The sequence below is a fragment of the Mastomys coucha genome, unplaced genomic scaffold, assembly GCF_008632895.1.
Source record: "Mastomys coucha isolate ucsf_1 unplaced genomic scaffold, UCSF_Mcou_1 pScaffold22, whole genome shotgun sequence".
Lineage (NCBI taxonomy): Eukaryota > Metazoa > Chordata > Mammalia > Rodentia > Muridae > Mastomys > Mastomys coucha.
This window is the reverse complement of record NW_022196905.1, coordinates 169,750,397-169,776,039: the sequence shown is the minus strand read 5'-3', so window position 1 is coordinate 169,776,039 and position 25,643 is coordinate 169,750,397.

The window sequence follows — 25,643 nt, the reverse complement described above, 5'->3', positions numbered from 1 at the left end:
ACACACACACACACACACACACACACAAAACCTCTGTTCCCCTGTACAAAACAAAAAGAAAGAACTTTTGTGTGTTTTGTGGATATTCCTTTTTATGAAGGCTGTTAGACTGTTCTTTATTGATTGACTTAGAGGCCCACATTCCTTATCATCATTGTCATCAAGAATACAATATTTCAAATCATGTTATTTTATTTTTTAATATTTCTGTGACTTAGAGTTCTTGTACTGTGGCCTTGGATACTAAAACTAGCTTGTCTCTGATGCTTCCATCATTTTCAGAACAATCTTACTAGTTTGAACCTGTTGTCATGACATGCCTGGCTTGCTGGGTTTACAGTAGAGCAAGGGAAGCATCACTGCTTCTATGCACGGCACAGTTTTACGATGTGGGTATTCAGTTAAACGAACAAGAGAGCCCCCCAGACACTGAGAAATTCAGGTGACATGCCATGCTATGTCAGACATTTTTTCTTTGACCATGGAGCATGAAGATGATTAAGCATCAACCCTAGCTGTGAAGATCAATGTCCTGTGAGAAGAGCAGCAGATTCTGGGGTGATCATGAGCTGAGCATCCGTCAAAAATGCTAAGGTGATGAGAGAGTACCCTGATTTGAAAACAGACTGGAGGCACCTGCATATGTTCTAAAAATGCATATAAAAATAAGACAAGGACATGTGGCATGAGGGACTTACATGGACATGGATATATGGGCAAGATGTAATGTTCCCCAAAGAATAAAGCTAAAACCTGACCATCTAAGAAGCCCCATGCAACAAAATGGGTTTTCCTAAACACAGGCCAGTGGTTCACAGTATTATTTTATAGCCCATACCCATCTGAGACAAGGAATGGTGGCTCCCTGGTAATAGTGACTCTGTGATTTGCAGCACACCAGAGTCTATCTGCATCTCAGCAGAAAGAAACATCACAATCTTTAGTTTATACGATACAGGTATAGATGCTACTAGGACCTGCTGACCATTATATATTTCCTTCTCTGTTAAATTTATAATAAAACCACACTGTAAGAAAATAGAAATAAATATTTCAGAGCAATATGTCTCTGGAAGAAAGAAGGAGAAGGGAAAAGCTGCTATTGGACACAGTTTAAAATATATACTTATAAATAAAGAGTGATTCTATTTGGAGTCTCATGTGGGTTTAAAAAAATCCCTTTCTAAAATTCATGTTTTTTTATAACATCTTTAAAAAGTTCTTCAAGAACAATGGGATTAGATATTTTGTAAGGTATTATATTCTAAATAAAATAATGGATAAGGATGAAGCAGTTTTCTTGAAGATTCATTCTCATCTGAAATGAGAGATTTAATTTCATTATTTTTGACTCTGAATTTAAAAGAAAAATCCATACCTTCCCCAGGAGATTCATTACCATGCAGAAGAATTGGGGCAGAGGGAAAAGTGTGAATTGGATAGATCAAGATGTTCCATAACACGAAGTTCTCTGGAACGGCCCCTTTTTTTTATGTGGTCTCCTGACAGGATGAGCATAAGAGCTGCAAAGTGATCAGATGGTAAATTTAGAGCCAATAAAAAGGAAGACACTTTGTAGAGCAGGTAGCTTGTTTCTGGGAATCTCTGACATGGAAGGTCAAGGAATTAAATACTGGTGCTGGATTTATACGAGGGCTGACTGTTTTTATGGGCAATGCAACATTTATTGGTTTGGGAGGATAAAGTTAATCAAGTCTTGGGCTTCATGGTGGGGAAGCAAAGATTTTTCTCTCAGAGTTAGAAGAGGATCCCTCCCCCAACAGCATGGCACCCACACTGCTCACTCAGTTAGCTTTCTCTCCTTTCTGGAGGTTATGGGAAGAGCAGGTTATGTTTGATGAACACAGGTACTCATAAGAAAAATTTATCATTACTCTGCAGATGTCACACATGTGTGTGACTGGAACTGTTTTCAGGTTTTAAGAGTCTCTTAAAAGGCAGAATTTGATTCTAAATTCTACACCTGATTCTTTGTGTGATCAAAGGTGGTATCTCTGATTGTCTTCTTGGCCTTCATTTTTATCTTGAAAAGTGGGTGCCATGCATTTCAGGAGTGGATGCATGGTAAGACAAGTTAAGCTCCATCAATTTACTGTTCTCATTGTATATCTTGCAGTCTGGGCTTTAGTTTATTGGTGGTACTCTTAGAGAGTAGGGCTAGGAGAGTGTCTTATTTGAAGAAGGTATAATGAAATTCTGAGTTCATTATTTTTAGGTCAGCATTTCCATTTGATGTAACTGGGATACAGAGAGTGGTGGAGTTGAAGTCTTTGGGGGCAACCACTAAAACTAGCCTAATGTCATGAGACATAACTAAGTTTAAGTTCACCCACTCTGTATGTGACCTTGGTCAGTCCTTGAACCTTTCTTAACTAGAGTGACTTCCTGAACAGAGTGATGATAATGAAAGTTACCCTGAAATACTCTAGTTAAGATTACACATAACCAGTGTTTCTTAATAGGGAACTTTGATCCCTATGGGGAGTATGGGAGTATGTTAATGTCTTTAGACAATTTCCATTGCCACACTTGGGGATCAGGTACTTCTGGCTTCTAACCCATAAAAATAAGGAAGATATCAAACCTATTAAGCATACAAGATGGTTTCTGACCTGCCATCATATCCCCTGTCCCCAAGGAATTACCTGATACAAATGTCCATAGTTTTGAGGTTTAGAAATCTTGAACTTAATTCATATAAAGTAATTAGTGTCACATGTGGCTGTGATGTGAAGACAGGTAAATGTTATACACTGAGTTGTGTCCCAAGAATCCCTCAGAATACAACAATATTTGCAGATGTCTTTATGGGGGATGTTTATGTTAAAATGAAGCTTTAAGGTTGTGCTGAATGACTGCAAACTTTGGGAGAGTAACTAGGACATAGATAGAGACAGATGTGGTTTATTTGCTTGTGAAGTAAGGACTTCTGAGGGTATGGCCAAAGCCAATCAAGACAGACAGACAAACCTAAATAAAATCAATCTTTGGTGCCCTGGTTTTCAAATTCTAGCTCCCAGCAGTTTAAACAGCTGCTGGATCGGTTCTTTCTTATAACAGACTTAGCAAAATAGCATAGTCACAATTATTGTCATTACTATCATTAACCACTAAGCATTTGGTTTGGGGAAGCATTACTCCAGATCTTAGAACAAGCATAGCAGTTACTTACCAGTATGCTAGTAGCCTAATGCCTTGCTAGAAGGAGGCAGCAGTTGGTATAAGGAAGTCATATATTTGAGAGACTTAGTCTATAGTTGATTGAAAGCTCAGCATTATTAGGGATTGGAGTAGTAAGGACTCAGTGAGACAGGCCTGAGGAAGTTTATGCTCTTTGAGTATTTTAAAATATTCTTTATGATACTGTGAATGTTCTAGAACTCTGCTAAGGCACTCATTCCTGGCTAAGATCTACTCCAAGCACAAATCTAGCAGAAAGATATTAACAAATTTCTGGCCCTGAGAATAATCCACTAACTCAGTGATGTGGTGCCAAATCACTATCTGCTGGGCATGACAATTCTTTGTGCCCTGCACCTTGCATAGCAACTCACCAAAATAACCCCCTTTTGCCCTTACCCTGGGCTTACAAATTCATCTGGACTGTGCAAACTCCATTCTCCTTTTTTTTTTTTTTACAAAAACAGTGGCAAGAAAAGCCATGCCAAGGCATGAAATATTTGTCTTAAGACCTCACCCAAAGCTGTTGAGTCAGTGTTTCCTTCAATGCAACCCCCAAACTAGAACTTCCTTTGACTGCTCCTCTGTGCATGGGGAGAAAATTTCCCTCACAATGCATGAACATTGAGTGACGGTTTCGTGAGGCTGAGACACACTTCTGTCTCCAAGAGCTTTAACTTAATTAAGAGTAAATCAAAATATCGTAATGCATGCTTAGAGAAGAGAGTAGAACACATGTACAGGTCTCTCCTACATTTTACTAGAGATGATGACTGACCATTATGGGAAACACCATGGCTGCTCTTAAGGGAATTCAGGAGCATTAAGACAGGCACATGGACCATTCATATTCTTATTAAAGGGTAGGGGGTTAAAAACTGGAAAGAGTATTAATTTTGTGCCAATAGGCAGGACCCAGCACCATGGACTGTTTAAATCTAAGCCCTAAATCCCTGCTTCAGATGGCATTGTGCAGTAATTTAAAATGATAGTTTTATTCTACATACAGTGTTTTCAACTCCAACATCCTTAGCTTATAAATGCAGAAATCTAGGAATGGAAAAGTGAAGTGATGATCCAGCAGCAAACTTATCAGCTGCTGGGGTTTCGGGACATGCACACTCTTAGTTTCAGGACCCTGCAGCATCTTCCCAGGAAGAGTCAAGGTGCAAGAAGCTACCAAAAATTATGCATAGATTCTTTCACATTCACTATTTTGCTTTTTTCCTCCTGTTCATGTCTTAGTGCCTTTGAATACCATTCTTTCTTCTGAACTACTCCATCCGTTTCTACTATGTTTATTATTAGAAAATAATCAGCGTGTGTTTTATTTTTATTTTCATTGTTTGTTTTCGCTTGAGTGTGCACAAGTGTATATGTGAACATGCATATACACACATGTGTGCATGCATGTGCAAGCCAGAGATTAATGTTGTCTTACCCCAATCAGCTCTAATCTATTGTTTAAACATTTATCATTTTATTTTTATTTTGTGTGTGTGTGTGTGTGTGTGTGTGTGTGTGTGTAAAATACGCACCACATGTATATGAATGCTCCCAGAAGTCAGAGAGGGAGGACATTGGCTTCCCTAGAGCTGGAGTTAAAAGTGGTTGTGAAACATTCAACAAGGCTCCCAAGAACTAATATTCTGTTTCCTGTAGGGCAGGAAGTGCTCTTAATCACTGAGCCTCAGCTTTAGCCCCTTCGACCTTGTGTTTTGAGACCTTTATCAAACCATTAAACTGAGTTAATGGGCTAGAATGAATGGGCAGAAATCTCAAATCTTTTTGCCTCTGTAGACATATGCTAGGATTTCTGGTGTGTTCTGCTATGCCCAGTTTTTTTTATATGGATGCTAAGGATTCAAATTCAAGTCTTCATGATTGTACATGATTGTACCCTTTACCAACTGTATTATCTTCATAGACCCCTTACTTTGTCTTATAGAGGTGATTTTCATTGTCAAAGTATTGCATGAAGAATCAATTCTAGGTATAGTAGTCTGGGCTGGCATCTGGCATCTCTAAAAGACTGTAGGACATCATCCCAGGCTCATTTGACTGTTAAAGTCTGCGTTGAAAGTTGAGGTGTAATTCTGATAGGTCTGCTCTTATATGTTACTTAGCCTTATTCCCTTGTGGCTTTTAATATTCTTTCTCTGTTCTGAATATTTAGTGTGTTGATTATTATGTGGTGGGAGGATTTTCCTTTTTGGTCTAATCTATCTGGTGTTCTGTAAGCTTCTTGTATGTTATAGGCATCTCTTTCTTTAAGCTATGGATTTTATTTCTATGATTTTGTTGAAAATACTTTCTGGTTCTCTAAGCTGGTAATTTTCTCCTTCTATTCCCATTGTTCTCAGGTTTGGTGTTTTTATAGTGTCCCAAAATTTCCTAGATGTTTTCTGTCAGAAACTTTTGAGATTTACCATTTTCTTGGACAGATGTATCAATTTCTTCTATCATATCTTCTATGCTTAATCTTCTTCTCTCTTCTGTCTCCTGTATTCTGTTGGTGATGGTTGGCTCTGCAGTTCCTGTTCTCGTACCTAGGTTTTTCATCTCCGGGGTTCACTTGATTTGTTCTTTCTTTATTGCTTCTTTTTCCATTTTCATGTCTTGAACAGTTTTATTTATTTCCTTCATCTATGAAACAGTTGTTCAGCTGAGCCTTTATTTGGGACTTGTAGAGTGGGAACAGAGTCTGTCTCTCACTACATTGCCTGCCTTTGGCTCCATTTCCCCTAATTGGGTGGCCTTGTCTATCCTCAACAGAAGATGTTCCTAGCCTCATTGCAATTTGATATGCTAAGGAAGGTTGATATCCATGGGAGGCCTCCCCTTTTCTGAGGAGTGGTGGGGGGTGAGGGGAGGGACAGAAATTGGGAGGAGAGGAGAGAGGGGAAGTTGCAATTGGGATGTAAAATAAATAAATAACTTAATCAATATATTTTTTAAAAAAGAATAGATTCTACAGTGACTTATATTTCCAGCCCAATAAATGTTTTTAATATTAACTAAATCAATAGTAGTGAATATTTGATTTTATCTTAAAAAAGCTAAAATGTGTTTTATTCCTGAAAAATACAAATATCCAGCCATCTCAGCTTTCACATTTAAGAAAAAGTGGAATAAATTAAACAGACTGGGTTAATAAAATCTTAAGAGGCTTTGAGCCAAGAGGAAAAGGAATAGTGTTACTGAACAAAAGAATTTAAAAGTGTAAGACCAGAAAAGCATTACAAAAACATTAAATAAAAAGATTTGGGTCACACAAATTCTGGTTCAGGACCAGCTGGTCAGCTTCAAATATATGATGGTGGCCAAGTCACTTAGGGTCCCTAAGTTTCATTATTCTCACCTCCGAAACAAGGACATAGTTATTAAGTTATTGAGCACTTGTGAAAATTGGCAAAATGTTTGCAAGTTATCAAACATGTGATGTGTATTGTGATTAGTAAGTCTGGAGTACAAAATGACACTCATTTGTAATAATACCCCTCCTAGGTCAATATGTGGCTCCTCATGGGAAACTGTGGAGTGAGCTTCCTTGCCTTGAAAATTGAACCTTGTCTGTCTGTTCTAAATCAAGGTCTCTATTTGATATCTTTCACTTTGGAAGCACATGCACATATTTGGACAAATTTGCTAGAGGGTGAAAAAATTGCAGCCAGGTCTCATAACCACTATATGTGACAGACAGGTATCATGTAATAGGAGACTTCAGGTGTAATGCATTTGGCTATATGTGGTTTTCAGACCATGGTCAAAAGACCTAAATAATGAAATCAGTCCACATTTCCAACACTCAGAAATATAATTTAAATCAATGGATATTGTTTTCAGCACTAAGTTGGGGATTAGTAACTGTATAACAATAATACGCAGTTTAAATAATATTTTATTACAGTATTTTAATTTTAAGGAACATAAAATTTAAGTAGAGGCTTTATAATTTCTCCAAAATACACAAAGAATAGCTGCAGATTTTTTTTTCTGAGTTACAGAAGCATCCTTCCTCAATATTTCTAATTTAGCACTGAGAGTATTGATTTTACTCAAAAGGTCAGGAAGTAGCTTCAATAAATGACTCTAGCAAAGAGCAAGTACAAATGATAGTGAAATAGACTAGAAGTCCATGTTGCTTCTTGGGGGAAAAATATCCTCTGTTTAAAAGACACTAAAATGGACAAGGGACATGGGAACCATTGAAAGAATAAATTAGTGGTTGTGTAGTGCTTGGTTATTAATTACATGTTCGCCTGCCCCATCCTTAACCCCATATAGTAACACACAATCACACTTACCTCTCATTGATACTTTTACAAGGACAAGCAACACACTAGAAAACTGAATCACCCTCAGGCTACCCACAACCCCTAGAACATTTTCTGTTTAGTTCTAGTATCAGAAAGAAGTCCATTTATCCAACCTGACACTGACCTCTGTGTCTTCAGATGAATTCTGACAAAAGACAGTTTGGTTACTTCCTCAGCTCGAAGGTCCAGGAGGATGCTGTGCTGTGGTCCCCATGCCAGATGTTCGCCTAATGGGCAAACAGGGTACGGTTTGCAAACAGACCTAGATGGAGTCTCTTGAAAGCAGTTAGTTATGGCTCTTGCTGGGAAACAAGGGTCCGGACATCACACAGGCTTAGAAAACCAGGTCACATATGATAGGAACTTGGACAAGGGTAGCTGTTACTTTTTATATCTGCATTTGTATTTTCTTTTTTCTGCTTACAAGAACAGCAGGCTTAAGAAAGTTTGGCAGGAGAGACAGTTTCTCATTTATTACGGCAAATTGTTCTTGGATCTGTCTTTCCTGGATCCAGGAGAAAGGACACTCAACAATTTCAGGTTTAGGTAAAGTAATCAAGTTATAAATGAGAACGTGGTGCTAGATCTCATCTAAAATGTGTATCTAAGTGATGTGCAACGGGATCCTTTTATCCAATAATCCTGCATGGCTACGAGGGCTTCACTGCAAATGAAATGTTCCGTTTAAAGGAATAAAATATGCAAAGAATTTAAAGGAGTAAAACATTCACAATAATGAGTTAATTCTGCTCTAACCATTTGCAAAGAAGCAGCTGGGGTCCAGACAGAGTAAGGTGAAAGCAAATGCTTCCCCTAAGAAGCTGACAAATGTAGCAGTTTGGGTTGGCCTGGGTTTCCTACAGCACTGGAAACACAGCGAGTTACGTTTCATAAGCATACTCTTGGAGAGCCCTGCCATATCTAACTAAGCAGCAGCAACATCAGGAGCACTGGAATCATCTCCATCCCCCAGTGTTTCAATAACACACATTCTCATAGGTACCAGGATCTAATTCTAAAATTAACTAATGACCTAGTTACAGCAGAAACCAAATTCCATATATCAAATGTCCTCGTAACTTCACTAAAATCCACTAATTATTTGAAAGAAAAAAATGACTGAGAATTTCTGCCTGTCTTGTCTTCAAACACCTTACAAATTTACTTTCATAAGTTTATTTTTCCTCACAAAGTGTATGTGAATGCATATATATATATATATATATATATATATATATATATATACCCCACATTTTCATTATTCTTTGAACCCTCTGGGCATATGCTGAGAAGCAGTATAGCTGCGTCATATAGGACTAGTTTAAACTTTTGGAGAATTTTCCACACTGATTTCCATAGAGGCTACATGAACTTGCAATCTCACCAACAGTGAATGAACATTCTCCAGCCAGCATTTGTTGTGGGTTGTTTGATTGACCTTAGCCATTGTAAATGGAGTAAGATGAGATCTTAAAGTAGTTTCAATTTACAGTTCTCCAATTGCTAAGGATGTTAAGAGATTCCTTAGCTAGCTATTTTTTATTTCTTCTTTTGAGAATTCTCTGTTCAGATCTATAGCCTATTCTTAAAATTGCTTTTTAACACTATTTTGTGAGTTCCTTATATATTTTAGATATTAATCATCTATCAGAGAACATATTATGCTGAGTGAGGCAATCCAAATTAAGAAGAAACACAGAGTATGCTCACTCTTATACTTGGCATCTAGCTTTAAAGCTGAGTCGTGAGTACAATAACAAGAATGACAGCAAATAACCAGGAAGTAAAAGGCAGACCACAGAGGGGAGGAAGGGACTCTTGAAAGGGGAATAGTAGGATGCAGGTGCTGTGACAGAGAAATAGAAACAATAGGGGAGCAATTTTCCTGGGGAGGGAGAGAAGAAGAACAACACAGAGGAAAACAAGGGAGGTATAAGTAACACTAGGGGTTGGAAGAGGTCATAGGAAATTTATACTATTTAATATCTACTTAAAATGTATCACACACTAACATTCACAAACATACACACATTCACACATACATACATACATATATATACACACATACATAATACATATACATACACATACAATACACATATATATACATATACATACATATATGCAAATATAAATATATAAATATTTACAAATGTATGTATATGTGTATATATATGTGTGTGTGTGTGTGTGTGTGTGTGTGTGTGTGTGTGTATGTGCATGTGTATCTCTATATAATAAAATCACAACAATTAGGGCACTAGCATTCCCCCAAGTGCCATAGATAATCTAACAAACCTCACCATGACAGACATGGGAAAGCTTTTGAGTTGTTGAACAGGATCATCTATAGACTCCCAAAACAATGTAGGTTATTGCTGCTGCCTTTGGTTTCCTCCAAGAAACTGAAGGTTAATACCATATTGCCACACACCTTTGATACAGGACTTTGGAGGAAATGACTTAGAAGGCTCCTGCCTGAGGACCAGCTCTCAGAGGAAGACCTGTGCAAGCTTCTCAAAGAGAAAGACAATCAATTTTCCTACCCAGCTCTAACACCCATGAAGCACAACAATGAACAGAATGTCAAGATAATTCAAAAGATGTAATGGTGGCACTTATATCCTGGGGTAACCAGTAGCTGTATAGCTAGACTGAAGGCCCTCTCCACAGGAGGGAATTAATACTGGGATGTGTGAATCAGTCAACTACCCAGAGCTGCCCAGTGAGGCCCTGAGACCCAGAGGAAAACCCACCCCTGCCACTTCTCTACACCAGCTAAATTTCTAACTATATGCTAAATGCTTATCTGCATAGGCAGGAAAGTGTAGCTTTCACCTCTCATCAAGGAAGCTGCTTTTGCAGCAAATGGAGACCAGCACATAATGCTGCAGTGGATTGGGGAACACCTAATTCAAGGAACAATCACAGGTTTATTTGCCATAGCTGTTAGCTTTTAAAGTAAAATTATGAAAAATCCTATAGAAGAAATGTCATGCTGCCAGTTTAACAGACTGGAATAATCCACGAGTTGCTTATGAAATGGTGTTTTTAATGACAATCGAGAATTTTCTCTACAGATTTGATATATAATGTCCTTTTTTCAGAGAGAAGAAGACAAGACAAAGCAACATGTAGAACGATATTAACTAGGTGGATAGTTAGGACCTCCTGGTTGAGTATGGCTGGGTGGAGTCAGTGGATCTGGAAGGGTCCACTTCAAGTTAAAACAGAAAGCCTGACTTAAAGTTGTAACCTCCAGACTTTCTGATCATTGACATATCATCATCCTTTTAAGTATGCAGCTCACTAAATACACAGATAAGCAAGGCATTAACTTATACAATAAGAATGAAAATCACTTAGGCTGGAGATTAATAGTACAATTTATATTAGTTGATTTTATATATATATACATATATATGTTTTGGAATATGTATATATACTATATATATATGCATATATAATTCCTAACTATATGCTACATATTTATCTGCATAGACAGGTAAGTGTAGCTTTCACCTCTCATGGAGGAAGCTGCTTTTGAAGCAAATTATATATATATATTATGACATATATATGTGTATATACACATATACACACACACACACACACACACACACACATTCTAAAATACTTTGAATGCAATTTCTGCAAATCCTGGTGTTTCTTGTAAGACTCCTTAGATTACTCTTATCATTCCCCCTGTGAAGCTTGTAGAGAAGGCAGAGAGTTGTCATCTCTCTCAGACACTTGTTGTTTATTTGTTGCACTGTTGCCTTTAATCAGTGTTTATTTTTATGAATATATTAAGGTAGTCCAATACTGAGGGTTAGTTCCTAGATACACAGTTTATAAATATACTTGTGTACACAAATGTGATCTGTGTTAGATTGTAGCAGCCCAGAAGCAAAGAGGATGTTACAGTTAATGTGTATGGTAAACTCCTGCTTCTTTTTTAGCCTATTCTCTCTCTCTTTCTCCCTCTCTCTCTCCCCCCTCACCCTCTCTCTCTCTCTCTCTCTCTCTCTCTCTCTCTCTCTCACACACACACACACACACACACACACACATTGATATCTCTGTAACATAACTTAGGGATGAGAATGTTTAAATACTGTTATATCTGTGATTACTTTTCTTTCTCTGGAATAAAATTGAAAGAAGTTTATTGGAATAGAGACAGCTATGTTCTTTCTCCGTTTCCAAGGATTGTTGTCCATATTCTAGATTTCAGACCCTCTTGTTTGGACATCTCTAACGCAGAGGCCAGGCAGAATTACTTGCGTGTCCTAGGATCAATATTTGAAGATTAAAGGTAAAGAGATGTGGTGAAAGTATGGTCCTGTGTTGATGTGCAATATTTTGTATTATGATGGTGTTCTACTTGACGTCTCTGAGGGTGAGGAGCATTACCTATTCCTCCCTGAGCGTGGAGAACTGCTCAAAAGGTAACACTCCCTAAATGAAGACGCACGTGTCCACACTGAGATGAGAGGCACAAAGTAGCTCCAGCAACAAGTGACAACAGGACACAAAAGAGCTCCGAGAAGAGCAGCAAAGGTATGGCATGACTGTTAACACTTCACATGGGAGGAAAAAAATGGGTGCCAGCTAGATCTATCTATCTATCTCCATGAAACACGTGCTTGTGTAAGCGACACATAGGGAGACCCTGGGAAGAGCTGGTGCTATTCTATGCCTGACCACTGCTGTCCAACAACAACCCTCTTGCCTTATAAGAGCTGGAGTGGAGAATACTCAATATGGATGGCCATTATTGACAAATGTGGGAGCAATATCCCTATTTTCTTACTAACTCAAGGCTATTTGTGTACATTATCAGTCACTCAAATAATGCCCCCTTTCCTTTGGCTGATATGCAATTCACTTGTGCTTGTTTCCCAGGCATCAGAGTGAACAACTATTTTGCGTATTTTAGGGCATGATTTCTTTGCCCTCCATGAAGAACTTGAGCCAACTATGTGAAGATCCTGTGCTGATGCTCATACCTGGGCTACTGTAAAACTGTAACTTTGACAGAAAAACTTGCTGTTCAGAACCTGTTATGGAACATGGCTAAGGCCCTTGGTATGTGCCAAGAAGGTGCTGAGCATCTGTGTGGTTAGGAGTCCAGTTGGCAATACCTGTGATGTATAAAAGTCTTAGTGTTGGCCAGTGGAAGATCATGAACTGCTCTCAAATTCAGCTTCCAGGAAGTGATTTTTCACTATCTCCCAAAGAGAAATTGCCATACATAATATCATTAAAATGTATAAAAGATGTATGTGATTTAGTGAACTACAACCAAGAGGAACTAGAATGTGAATATGGGAGAGAGCAAGGGTACTATAAGGTAGATATTCTTAAATATTAGCGAATGACAGTAATTTCTGTCTTAACCTCTTCAGCTCTGGTTGCTAAGTTACCATGACACACCACTGGGTGTACTTCTCAGTTTTTGGTCTTGGATCTGACAGTTTGATTAATTCTCTGGAGTGCAGAAATCTTCATGTTGAATATTTAAAAATTACACATGCATGCACACACACACCCACACCCACTCATCCAGTACCCCATTATTGCTTCTGATGTATAAAATCTGTTTTATAATTAAATTGACATATGTAGGAGGAAACCTAAAATGACACTTCATTTTAATGACAGAAAATCCTCTCCCCTGTGATGCTTCTTGAAGTTTTCCTTAAATATAATACACTTCACTCTTCCCTAACAGCAGCCGCTTCCTCCCTTTAGTGTGTGCACTTAATTCTTGACTTTATGTGCAAGAAACATGGAGAAAGTAGAGTGTTATTTCACAGTTGATACTGCTTTTTTCCTTTTTCTGTTGGTCTTGCTTGCTGTGTGATTGAGTTCAAAAAATGTCCATAAATAATACTCTGAGCTGGCGACTGGCCGGCTCTGGGTTGTCAGATGTATCTATGGGGATATATCAGTGTCAGACCGCTATGCCAGCTTGACTTAAATCCAAGGAACTGCTCTGAAAATAACACAAAATGTATATTTTAAAAATATATATACCAAAATATGGAATCTCAAGCCACACTATTTTCTTGTTCTTTGGCATTTTGGGATAATTGTTTTCTGTTATTCTGTATTCAAATGACATTGTAGTCTTTCATGGTGTGTGTGGATATCCTTTCTTTTATGAATTTAAAACAAAAGAGTGCCAACCTCAAGTTCTTTTCAATAAAGCAAATGAGCTTGTATAACTCTGGTAAGAAATGCTGCAGTAGCTGGTGTAGACTCTGCGGGTGATTAGAGATAAATACATTTCAGCTGCTGACAGCGGTTCACTGCTTATGGTCCTGTTATCCAAAGTCTGGCATCTGCCCTCCAGAAAATAGCCAGAAAAAGTTACAATCCACAGTCTTGTCAGCCAAGGGGCACGGAGTAGATCTGACTGTTGTAGTCATCCTATGACATCCTTATTCCATTTTTCTATAATTATGATAGTTCTGATGGCTGCCCTGCATAGAGAATCATCTTTATTCCCACGGCTAACAGGGAAAGATAAGCTGGTGGTCTGAAATCTCCTTGTGAGACTATACACATATGTGCATCCATTTGTGTCTTCGATCTTCTTTAACAGTAGCTAAAGCAATCTCCCTTTCTTAGTCTTAGTCTGCCTTTTCCCAATTTGTGGAATCACCTCTACATAGACTATCTTCACTTGGTCAATTATCTTAATCTTTCTTCGTTTTAAATTAGCTTTTGACTTTTTTTTTTAAACTTCCTTTCCTTATTCTTCAGCTCTATGATTTAAAGGAAATTGCACTTGCCAAAATCACAATTGGCTTGTGTGATTACAACCTCTGGACTCATCCTCTCTTAGCCTCTCAGCCTTAACATAGGCTCTGCTCCTTCCTTTCTGAAATCTGCATTTTTGTGACTTCCATATAACTAGATTAATGTTCCTTTTGCTTCATAATTCTTTACCTTTTATTATATATTTATAGACTCTTTCTCTTCCTTCTAGAGTCAGAACACTGAGCCTGGTGAAGGCCTTCTTGACTTCTGTATGACTTCTGAGAGGGCATATTTCCCTTGTGCCTTTACATCTATGTATTCACTCATGGCCTTTAGCAATACAAATGTCTAGAGCAAATTCCAGGCACATATAGTCCAAACAGGACCACTTGGGTTTTCTTTCTTCTCTCTTCTTCTCTCCCAGCTTAGCAAATGGCATTGCCATTTGCTTGAGTCTATAAGAATCCCAACATTTCTGGTGCTTCTTGTACTATATATACCACTACCTCTGAAAGTATTCATCTTCTCCCTGAAAGGTATTTAAATGTGTCACCTTTTGCTGTGGCAAGAGCCTGAACTTTGTTTCCAGTCTTATTACCTATCTCCCAACCATTGTTCATTTTAGTATTATACTTTTAAAATATACCACATTAGTCCCTATTTAAAATACATTAATTGTTTCCAATCTGAAGTGTTTTAGTAGCAAAAATGATAGTAAGGATTCATTTCATAATTTTTATCTTTGAGATATGTATGTTATAATTCCAGGCCTCAGGTAGTTGAAGAAGCAGGGTCACAGATTTGAGGGAAAATTGTTCTACATAGTAACCCCCTATATCATAAAGAAAGCAAGCAAGCATGTGTGCATTGGTCTATGCTTAACTCCCCGCACCTCATGGCCTCACTGGTCCTACACTCCTCCAACTGTTTTCTGAATCTCCACATCAGAGTCTTTCTACTGCCAGAAGCCTAAAACAAAGTCTATCATCCTTGTTCCACCTTGTGAAACTGGCCTCATTGTTCTCAATGTGAATGGGATTGGACTCCCCCACCTTTAAATCATCCCAGCATGTATTCTGAACCATGAGCCACACTTTATTTTCCTCTTAAAGACATTCAGCAATATTTATTTTCTTCATTTATTTGTGTGCTAATTGTCCTGTTCATTAGACCATATGTTTACCAGAAAAATGAGAACCACCTGTTAGTGATCATCCATATCTCCAGGACCTAACGTAGGACTTAGAAAAAAATGTTTGATAATTAAAATGTAATAATTATTATTACTAAAACACATAGAAAACCTTTCAAAGATTAAGGAAACAAGTCATTTAGGGAAAATGGGCTTTGTTTAATAAAGAAGGAAACTTCCTTTGAGTTCCTTGGAGCTTTGCAGGCAAAACTCAATCGTGATTTACAGTTCTGAATATAGGTCTGGTTCCCTTTGAAAAGAGGATGTGTTTCTAGGGTAAAGACCAGAAGTCTGGCTTCTGTCAGTGTGGTGAAGGCAATATGGTTCTGAATGTGAGTATCCTCTGTAGTCTTACGTGTTTGGACACTTGCTTCTCAGTTACTGTTGGTTTCAGAAGGTGGTGGAGTATTAGGAGTTCAGTTCGAGACAGAGGAATCAACTGGCTAAAGACCAGCCTTCTTGGTAATGGGTGGAATCAGTTTTTTGGCCTGAGCTCTCTGTTTCCTGAGACATGATGCAATTAATTTTATAACAGCCCTGCCTCAAGCATCAAGGCTCCCTCGTCACAATGAACAAGAGTCACTCAAACCAGGAGACAAAATAAACATTTTCTTCCTCAAAATGACTTCCTTTATGCATTTTATCAGAATGAGAAAAGAGTAGCCTTAGTTCCATGTCTAATTTGTCTCTCATTTACTGAGAAAGCACAATACACTGCACGCTTTAGGTCCTCAGTTCTAGCATGTGGATCATTAATAAAGCATTTCTGCTTACTGTAGCTCAGGTAAGTTCTTAAGGCAGATGACATGGGCACATAGAGGAAATGCTCATGGGGTTCAGTCTATCAAATCCTTGTATATGAACATCTCACAGAAGGGAAACCTTCCATTTGATTTCTTTAAGGGAGAAAGATAACTTCTGTTTATGAGTTCTAAATCAATAATTCTTTCCTTCATCATCTGATGTGATTCTACCAAATACTTTCAAATGTAGACTATAGTTGAGAGTTTCTATGAAAAAAAGTTGATGTTTCCTAAGTTTGATTTCACATTTTTCAAAAGAAAAGGCTGAAAGTTTCAGGAGAATTGCACTTATAGAAATTTCCCCTCATATCTAGTAAATGAACAACTCCTTATTGTTTCGAATTGTACACATTAAAAGGCTCTTAATAGTAAGGTACCCACGTCAGGTAATGAGGTTGCTCAAACAGCCATGCTAAATAGAAGGTTGTAGCACACTAGATGTTGAATATAGGCATATGCACCTTGTTTAGCTCTCTTTCTTGTGTCTACAATAAATCAGAAAGTGTTTAATAACTCAAAATAACCAGTATATATTCTTGTATTTAGGTGAATGGATCTGATCTACCTTTTCATAAAAGGAGAAAATATCAAAGGAACAAAAGAAAATAAAACAAAAACAAAGATGGGGTCAATGACAACAGTCTATAAAATAATAAATTAAAACCCAAGCTGTAAAAGATAAACAAAAGTATTTAAAAATGATTTATAATGGTGGATAGATAGGAGGTTCAGTGGTTAGAGTGGTTCAGTGGTTGGCTGTATACCACTCCAAGGACTTAAATTCAGATCTCAGCACTCAAATAACAAGTTGTATGGCTATAGTCTCAAGTGTGCCTATAATGTCAACTCTTAAGAAGCAGAACCAGGCTTACTAACTACCAATATAAAAGAAAAATACAAATCTTAGGTTTATAGAGAGATCCTGCTTCAAAAAGATAAAGCAGAAGGTAGGAGAAGAGGACTACAGATGGTTTTTTTTGTCTCTCTGTACATACACACATGCCACGTGTGTGTACACACACACGTGTACACTCACACACACACATGCATATACCACATACAAATAATGTGCTCATGAAAACATAAAAGAATCAGAAAGTAGTCTATAAAAAATAAACTATTAACAAGAGTATACTGGTATAAATTTATCTAAGTATTAGGTTTATAATATGAAGAAAATTCACAAAATGACTTCAAAATAAAAGACAAATATTGATAAAGCAAGGAAACATGGACCCTTAAGAAATAGTGATTCAATCCTATATCTGATAGAGGCTAATATCCCATATATACAAAGAACTCAAGAAGTGAGACTCCAGAGAAACAAATAACCCTATTAAAAATGGGGTACAGAGCTAAACAAAGAGTTCTCAACTGATGAATCCTGAATGGCTGAGAAGCACTTAAAGAAATGTTCAACATCCTTAGTCATCAGGGAAATGCAAATCAAAGCAGCCCTGAGATTCCACCTCACACCAGTCAGAATGGCTAGGATAAAAAAAACTCAGGTGACAACAGATGCTGGCAAGGTTGTGGAGAAAGAGGAACACTCCTTCATTGCTGGTGGGACTGCAAGCTGGTACAACCATTCTGGAAATCAGTTTGGCTGTTCCTCTGGAAATTGGACATAGTACTACCAGAGGTCCCAGCTATACTACTCCTGGACATATACCCAGAAGATGTTCCAACATGTAATAAGGACACATGCTCTACTATGTTCATAGACAGCCTAATTTTATTATAGCCGGAAACTGGAAACAACCCAGATGTCCCTCAACAGAGGAATGGATACAGAAATTGTGGTACATCTACACAATGGAGTACTACTCAGCTATTAAAAACAATGAATTTATGAAATTCTTGGGGAAATAGATGGATCTGGAGAATATCATCCTGAGTGAGGTAACCCAATCACAAAAGAATACACATGGTATACATTCTCTGATAAGTGGATATTAGCCCATAAGATTGGAATACACAAAGTATAAACCACAAACCACAAGAAACTCAAGAAGGAAGGCCAAAATGTGAATACTTTGTTCCTTCTTAAAAGGGGGAACAAAATAGCCATAGAAGGAGTTGTAGAGACTAACTATGGAGCAGAGACTAAAGGAAGGACAATTCAGAGACTGTTCCACCTGGGAATCCTTCCCATATTCAATCATCAAATCTAGACACTATTGTGGATGCCAACAAGTGCTGGCTGACAGGACCCTGATATAACTGTCTCCTGAGAGCCTCTGACAATACCTGAAGTAGAGGCTCACAGCCATCCATTGGACTGAGCACAGGGTCCCCAATGAAGGAGCTAGAGAAAGGACCCAAGGAGTTGAAGGGTTTGCAGTCCCTTAGGACAAACAACAATATGAACTAACTCGTACTCTCAGAGCTCCCAGGGACTAAACCACCAACCAAAGAGTACACATGGTGGGACTCATGGCTCCAGCTGCATATGTATAGCAGAGGATGGCCTAGTTGGTCACCAATGGGAGGAGAGGCCCTGTGAAGGTTCTATGCCCCAGTGTAGGGGAATGCCAGGGCTAGTAAGCAGGAGGGGGTGGGTTGGTGAGCAGGGGGAGGGGGGAGCGAACAGGGGTTTGTTTTAGTTTTTTCTTTTCTTTTCTTTTCTTTTTTTCCTTTTCCTTTTTCTTTTTTGGCAGGGTAACATGGGAAAGGAGATACTGTAAATAAAGAAAACATCTAATAAAAAAAAGGAAATAGTGACAATAGTGACTCAAGTCATACACAAAGAAGAGCTGAAAGTGATGAATGAAATCTGCTTTACCCACAGATGGATCAAATAGAAGATACACCACAAAGGATGGAAAAAAGGCAGATACAGTAAAACATTTAGGCACCAACTAAGAGAAAACTAAATATGAAGAATACATATAAGTTCACTGGGATACTACTAAAAGACAATTACAAAATCTGGAGATTGAAGAATATTAAGTTAAATAATTAACAATATATTTAATGGCTTTGTAATAAAAAAGTTCCCAAATCTAGAGAATGAGGTGAACCTCTATATTCAAGATGCATATAGAGCTTTAAATGGACAGTCTTGAAAGGTAGCCTCCCTTGTAATATTATCATCAAAACGCTAAGCATAGAAAACAAAGAAAAAATATTGAAAGCTTTGAGAGAAGCACCACACCTCACAGAAAGCTAGTTAAAAACCTGGAAGATCAAAATAAAATCTGGAAGATTTCTATATTGATAACTTCAAGACATTAAAAAAGAAATCAAAGATCCGACAAGGTGGAGTTCCCATGCATAAGGAGTGGAAGTAACAATATTATAAAATTCTACCAAGAACAATCTTCAAATTCCATGTAATTCCCATCAAAATTTCAATGCCATTATTTATAGAATTAGAAAAACAAAATCCCCAAGTTCTTATGGAAGCAGTAAAGCTGGTTAGCGGTCCAAGCAGTCTTGGAGAGAAGAACAGCGCTAGATGCACTACCATTCCTGATTCCAAGTTGTATAGCAAGCAGAGCTATAGTAGCAAAATCAGCATGGATGGTACCGGCACAAAACAGATGTGTGCAACAGAGAAGACTCAGAAATAAACTCCTACAGCCACAGATTTTTGCAAAGGTTCTAAAAATACACACTGGGGAAAAGACAGCTCTTTCAACAAATGATGTTGGCACAACTGGATATCTGTGTGTAAAAGAAAAAGTTAGATCGCTATCTTTGAGCCTGTGTGAAAATTAATTTCAAATGGATCAAAGCACTGAATGTAAGATATAAAACTATAAGAGTGACTGAGGAAAAAATATAAGGAGAATACTTCACAATGTCACCAGAGGACTCCAGTCACTTTGGAAATACATTTAAGTGACAAATTGGGCTTTCTGGAATGAAGAGATGCTTCTGAACAGCTGAAGAAGCAGCTGAGATAATGGGGAAAATGTCTTTGTTAGTCATGCATCTGATGAGTGATGATTACATAGACTATGCAGAGAAAAATACAAGAAAATCAAACCATCTAGTCAATAAGTGAGGAGAAGAGCACGTTCTAGTAGCAGCTATCAAGATGAGGTATGATGATGATGAGGTATGCAGACACCTGGATGATGATGAATACCTGTCTTCCCAGCTACCCAGACAAGACACTAGAACTCTGGAACTCAAGACCAGCTTTGGGTAAATGGAGCCGCTATTTTGAAAAACAGAAGGAAACAAAACAAAATGAAAATAAGAACAACAACAAAACTCAAAACAACATATACATTATGGAAGCAAATACAGACCAGGATCATAAATGGAAAGATTTCCTATGGAACTCAACCACTTCTATGCAATTTTTAACTTGCTGTAAAGATGGTCACCCATGTTTCAGACACAAAGTGAATCTTGTACCTGGAACACATCTTTTGGAATAGATTACTGTACTTTTTAGCTCCCTCTTATCCATCTGAGCTTCATCTGTCTTAAAGTCACTGTCCTGAGACAGTGTGTAAAGCTCGACTTAGCTTTGAGGAGATCAAGATTTAAACACAGATAAAAAAAAAAAAATAGGAACCAGAGAGGTGTCAGCATCTGCTGATGTAGTCTAAATCAGATAGGCTGATGTACTGAGTCTCTCAAATTTGCAGAGTATAAAACATGTGGAAAGGAACAAGAAAGACCTGGGAATTAAGTGTGGCAGACCAGCAAGTCAGCCATTCCACAGTGTTAAGGACACCAACAGGAGAGAGGGAATCATGGGGAATGAAGCATGGAAGCCTTTTATAAAGATCTTCTAAATATCCAAGCTTCTAGACCAACACAACTCATCTTTTAAAAAGTACCAACTATTCAGGACAGAGAACTTCAGAAAAAAACAAAGCTCACTCACCTTTTCCCTCCCTCAATTTTTGAGTAGATGTGGCAGAGGAATAGCCCCGGTTGTTTGGTGTGAGAAAGAAACAGCTTGGAAAGATGACAAAGGATGAAATAAAACTGGGAATTCCACATTCTACAAGAGATCAAGGGGAGGGGCAACCAGTAGCCACTGGAATCATCCAAGAGGAAAAGGAGTCACAAATCAATGTCATCCCAGATCTATATTCCAGCTAAATGAGCGTGGGAAAAAATTCAGTTGCTCAGAGTAGAAAGAATTTATTAAGTAGGGTTAAAAAGGGGAAGAGTGCACAGGCAAGATACAAAACTGTATAGTATTTGTCCTTAGTGCTTTGTTTCCATTATGGTAGCTGCCACCACATAAAAATACTGTAGTTTAAATGAACGAATTAAGGTGAACAAAACTCAGTTTTCTACAGCCACATTTTAAGTGGCCAGTCATGACTGCAACTACTGTATGGGGTGAAATAGGTGAAATATGTTCCACTATTACAAAAAGTCTTTCTGGAGAGCTCTGTCACTAGAGCATACTGGGTCTCTAATTCTTCATACATACAGACACTACAAGTGAGTGCAAAGAAACAAAGTCCACCTTGGCCTTGGCCTTAGGATCCTGAACATTAGATGTGTTAGGTATAGGCCTAAAGCCCTAAAAGCTTAGGTATAGCCCTAAAAGCCCAAGAGGAAGGAGCTATTTTAACCTAATGATACTGTTGTGCCAGGAAACATTTGCAAAACCCCAAAAGACCCCCAGGAGCTGATTCCTCTGCAATTGCATTAGGGTCTTTTTAGTCAAGCTCAAGCTTGGGATCCCTCCAATCCTGACACAGCAAGAAAGTGGAGCCCTGAAACTAATATAGGCAAGCATATATAGAGGCAAGAAGGGGGTATCTAGCCTTACACATCTGACTGGGGGGCCATTATGACATTTATCACGATTGTCTGCTGCTGGGAGTCAAGCCATAAACTTAACTTCTATATTTTTTCCTAATAGGTGGTCATTAGGAAGTGAAATGTCAAGGGCAGACTTGTAACCTAGAAGTATAGATTTGTTGGGGAATAACCTGGAAACTGGTCTTGTTAGTTCACTTGAGTTGAGTTCAACCTTATTTAGGTCAGGTTCTCTAAGGTGGAGTTTGAAACCAAAAGATTTGGTCTCTCAAAACCATGTGCTACACATACTTATTATGATCCTGTGGAGAAAGATCTTCAAACATATCTTTTGAATATCTTAGAAATAAGGGGAAACAAAGCACAAGAGAGAGAGAGAGAGAGAGAGAGAGGGGGGGGGGCAAGCTATGGTACAAACAAACTCTGGGGCAAAATCTGAAACCAATTAAAGATAGAGTTAATACTAAAAGATATAAATCAAATTTCATCAAAGTTAAAATATCAGAAGTAATTTCTAATAGAGAAGATTTATGAAGTAAATTACATCATTGTTCAATGTCAAATTTCCTTAAAAGTATGTGTAAGGAGTAGGTGTCCAGAGTGTAGATGTTTTAAAATGTTGTCTATTTCATATTTACTTACTCATTCAAAGGGAGAAAGCTAAGCTATTTCCTTTATTTTCAACACATTGATGTGTTGGAAAAGTTTATGATTTTTGAATGTATGATATTTGAAAGCTGTATTTACTAACCCAATGTATATACTACCTCACCAATTTATTAGGAAAATTAAAAGAAGAAGGAAATGAAGAACATTTAAAAAAAAACAAATAATCTTCTAGTAAGAAAATGGAAGCATGAAAAATCCAAAGCATAGGAAATATTTATGGTATGTCATTCAGTATGGCTGAAAAATCTCAAATGAGTTATAATAACCAAAATGCAGAAGTCATATGTTTTTACAAGAAGCAACTGTAAAGGAATTTCAATAAAAAGTTAAAAATTCAGACAAAGATTAATCACGCAATGCCAACAGCAAAGAACAGCAAAGTGGCCCTATGCATCAAAATAAAATCAATTTCCCCAAGCAGCAAATGGGCAAAGATGGTGATTTCACTTTGATTTAAAAGTTCTCAATGAAGACATAACAGTTATGAACCTCCACACACCAAATTAATGTAAAATAAGCACTCCCTTAAAAATGCTTTTAACTCTGCGCAGAAAATTGGACAGAACAATAGCAATAGGGGATATTTAATGCATCTTTTTGTTTTTGACAGTTTTTAGGGAAAAGTGATAAACAAAGGTAATGAGTCAATCTGCTACAGTTCATTCTTAACTATGCTTGGCATTGTGTGGCAGTAGTGGAAAGCCCTGTGCATTTAGGGCTTAGTATACACAGCAAAGCACATTCATGATTAAAAGGTATTAAGGGCTTTGGAGGCTGGAGAGATAGCTCAGTGGTTAAGAGCACTACCGCTCTTAAAGAAGACACTGAGTGGATTTCCAGCACTCACATGGAGGCTCACAGCCATCCATAACCACAATTACAGGGCATTTGCTACCCTCTTCTGAGCTCCATGGCATCAGGCAGTCATATGGGCAGAGGAGTCATACACATGACAGAATAAAACCAGAAGAGCGTGCTTGTATACACTAGTGAACCTTGGAAGATGTACTGGCTTCAAAGAAGCTTGGGGAAACTATTTAAAATGAAGAAAAATGAGAAAAACAAATACTTATCATCACACAGGTAACTTGTTTTCAGTACACGTTCTGAAAGTATGAATGATTACAGAAAACCTTATTTAGGAAAAACAACTTTAATAGACAACTAGAATGAAACAACTGGAAACTCATGCTATTTAGGTCGTCAGGACAAGGGCTGTGTATCCTATAAGACAGTGTACAATGCAATCATTTACTCATGTGCTCTCAAAGCCTCAGTGTAAAACGAACCATTTATTTGTTCTAAATATTAGAATGAAATCAAGAAAGAGGGTGGTAAGACATAGAATTCTGTTAAAAACCTAAACTATGAGACCTCCCACCAATTTTTCCAGTGTCTAGCCTCGTAAGTCTCTCTGACCTTCCCATCCACCACGTCTCCCCAGCCCAACTGATCTAGCCTGGTTCCCAATACAAATAGATGGTGGAAATCTCACAAGACCTCAACTCTACAAAAGCAAGCAAACAAACAACAACAAAAACTCCTGCAGATAAGCAAGAAATGTTGGGAGTGGGAAAAATAGTCATCACTAAGGAAGAACATGCCACCTAGTTACCCAATATCAAATGGTCAGCCATGACGACATACATGTAACTAACATTGTATGGACTGATTAGGTTATTATATATTCAAGTTATGATATATGTATATGCATATATATATACATACATATGTGCATATAAGAATAGCTAATGTGTAAAGAAGCCAAGAATTTAAAAGAAAGCAAGGATAAATATGTGGGAGAGTTTGTATGCACAAAAGGGAAAAGAAAATAATGTAATTATATCATAATATCATGATCTCAAGAATAAAAAAATAATAAATTACACAGAAAAAACAAGTGATTGGATATATTAGTACAACATACATAAATATGTTAATTTACTTTTAAATGTACATATGAAAACTAAATAAACATACATACACATAGATTGATTTTTATATGGATATAGATATCTACAAAAACATATATGATAATATTAATTTATAATATATAATGAGGAACAGTTTCTTGTGCAGTACTTAGAAATACACTTAACAAACTATATGTCTTATTAATATAAAGAGAGCTACTAAATTATTTAACTATGGTTTGTGGGAAAGGACAGAGGCATCACATTTGTGGGAGAGGAAACTCACTCTTGGAAATTTTTATTACAACTTTCTATGCTTCTGAAAAGGAAATGGGAACAGCCGGAATTATAAGGATCTGGGAATTATTTTGTGAGATTATTTTTTTGAACTGACCCAAGAACAAACATGTGGGATAGTGAACTAATTTTATTCCAATTTCTGTGATTTTGGAAGTCAATGCTCTCAGGCAATATCCCACAATGTACCTAGAGTGGGATATCATGCAGATATACCACATGGGGACTACATCTTGACACAGTGGCCCTATTAAGGGCCTACTATTGGATTTGTGCTTTCCCTGGGAAGAAGGTAAGGGCAGATGTTTATTCCAGATGTAGTGTTGTAAGAAAACTGCTATCTTTTTATAACTGAGTATTGACAAATGGTAGCCGAAGTGAGGACAGTAAAATAAAACTAAAGCTATGATTGGTTCAAAATTTTTAAGGAATTAGCATTCCCTCCTATGTGCCCTGAGAGGGGGTTGATTGGTATTTATTTGCCTGGTTTCTATGGCTCTTTATTGTGGGCTCACAGTGATTATGGCCAATGCTTGCATTCTGTGCTATTATTTCCACTCAACATGAAACCATCAGAGCCTTGCTCTGGCCCCGCCTACATTAACACTGCGGTCTGTTGGTGACTGACAGATCAGATTCTGGGACCCAGCAGGTACTTACTTTCATTCTCACAATTATACTTGAAATTAATGTAATTAGGTTATTTTTTTCATTTTCTTTTTTTTTTTTTTTT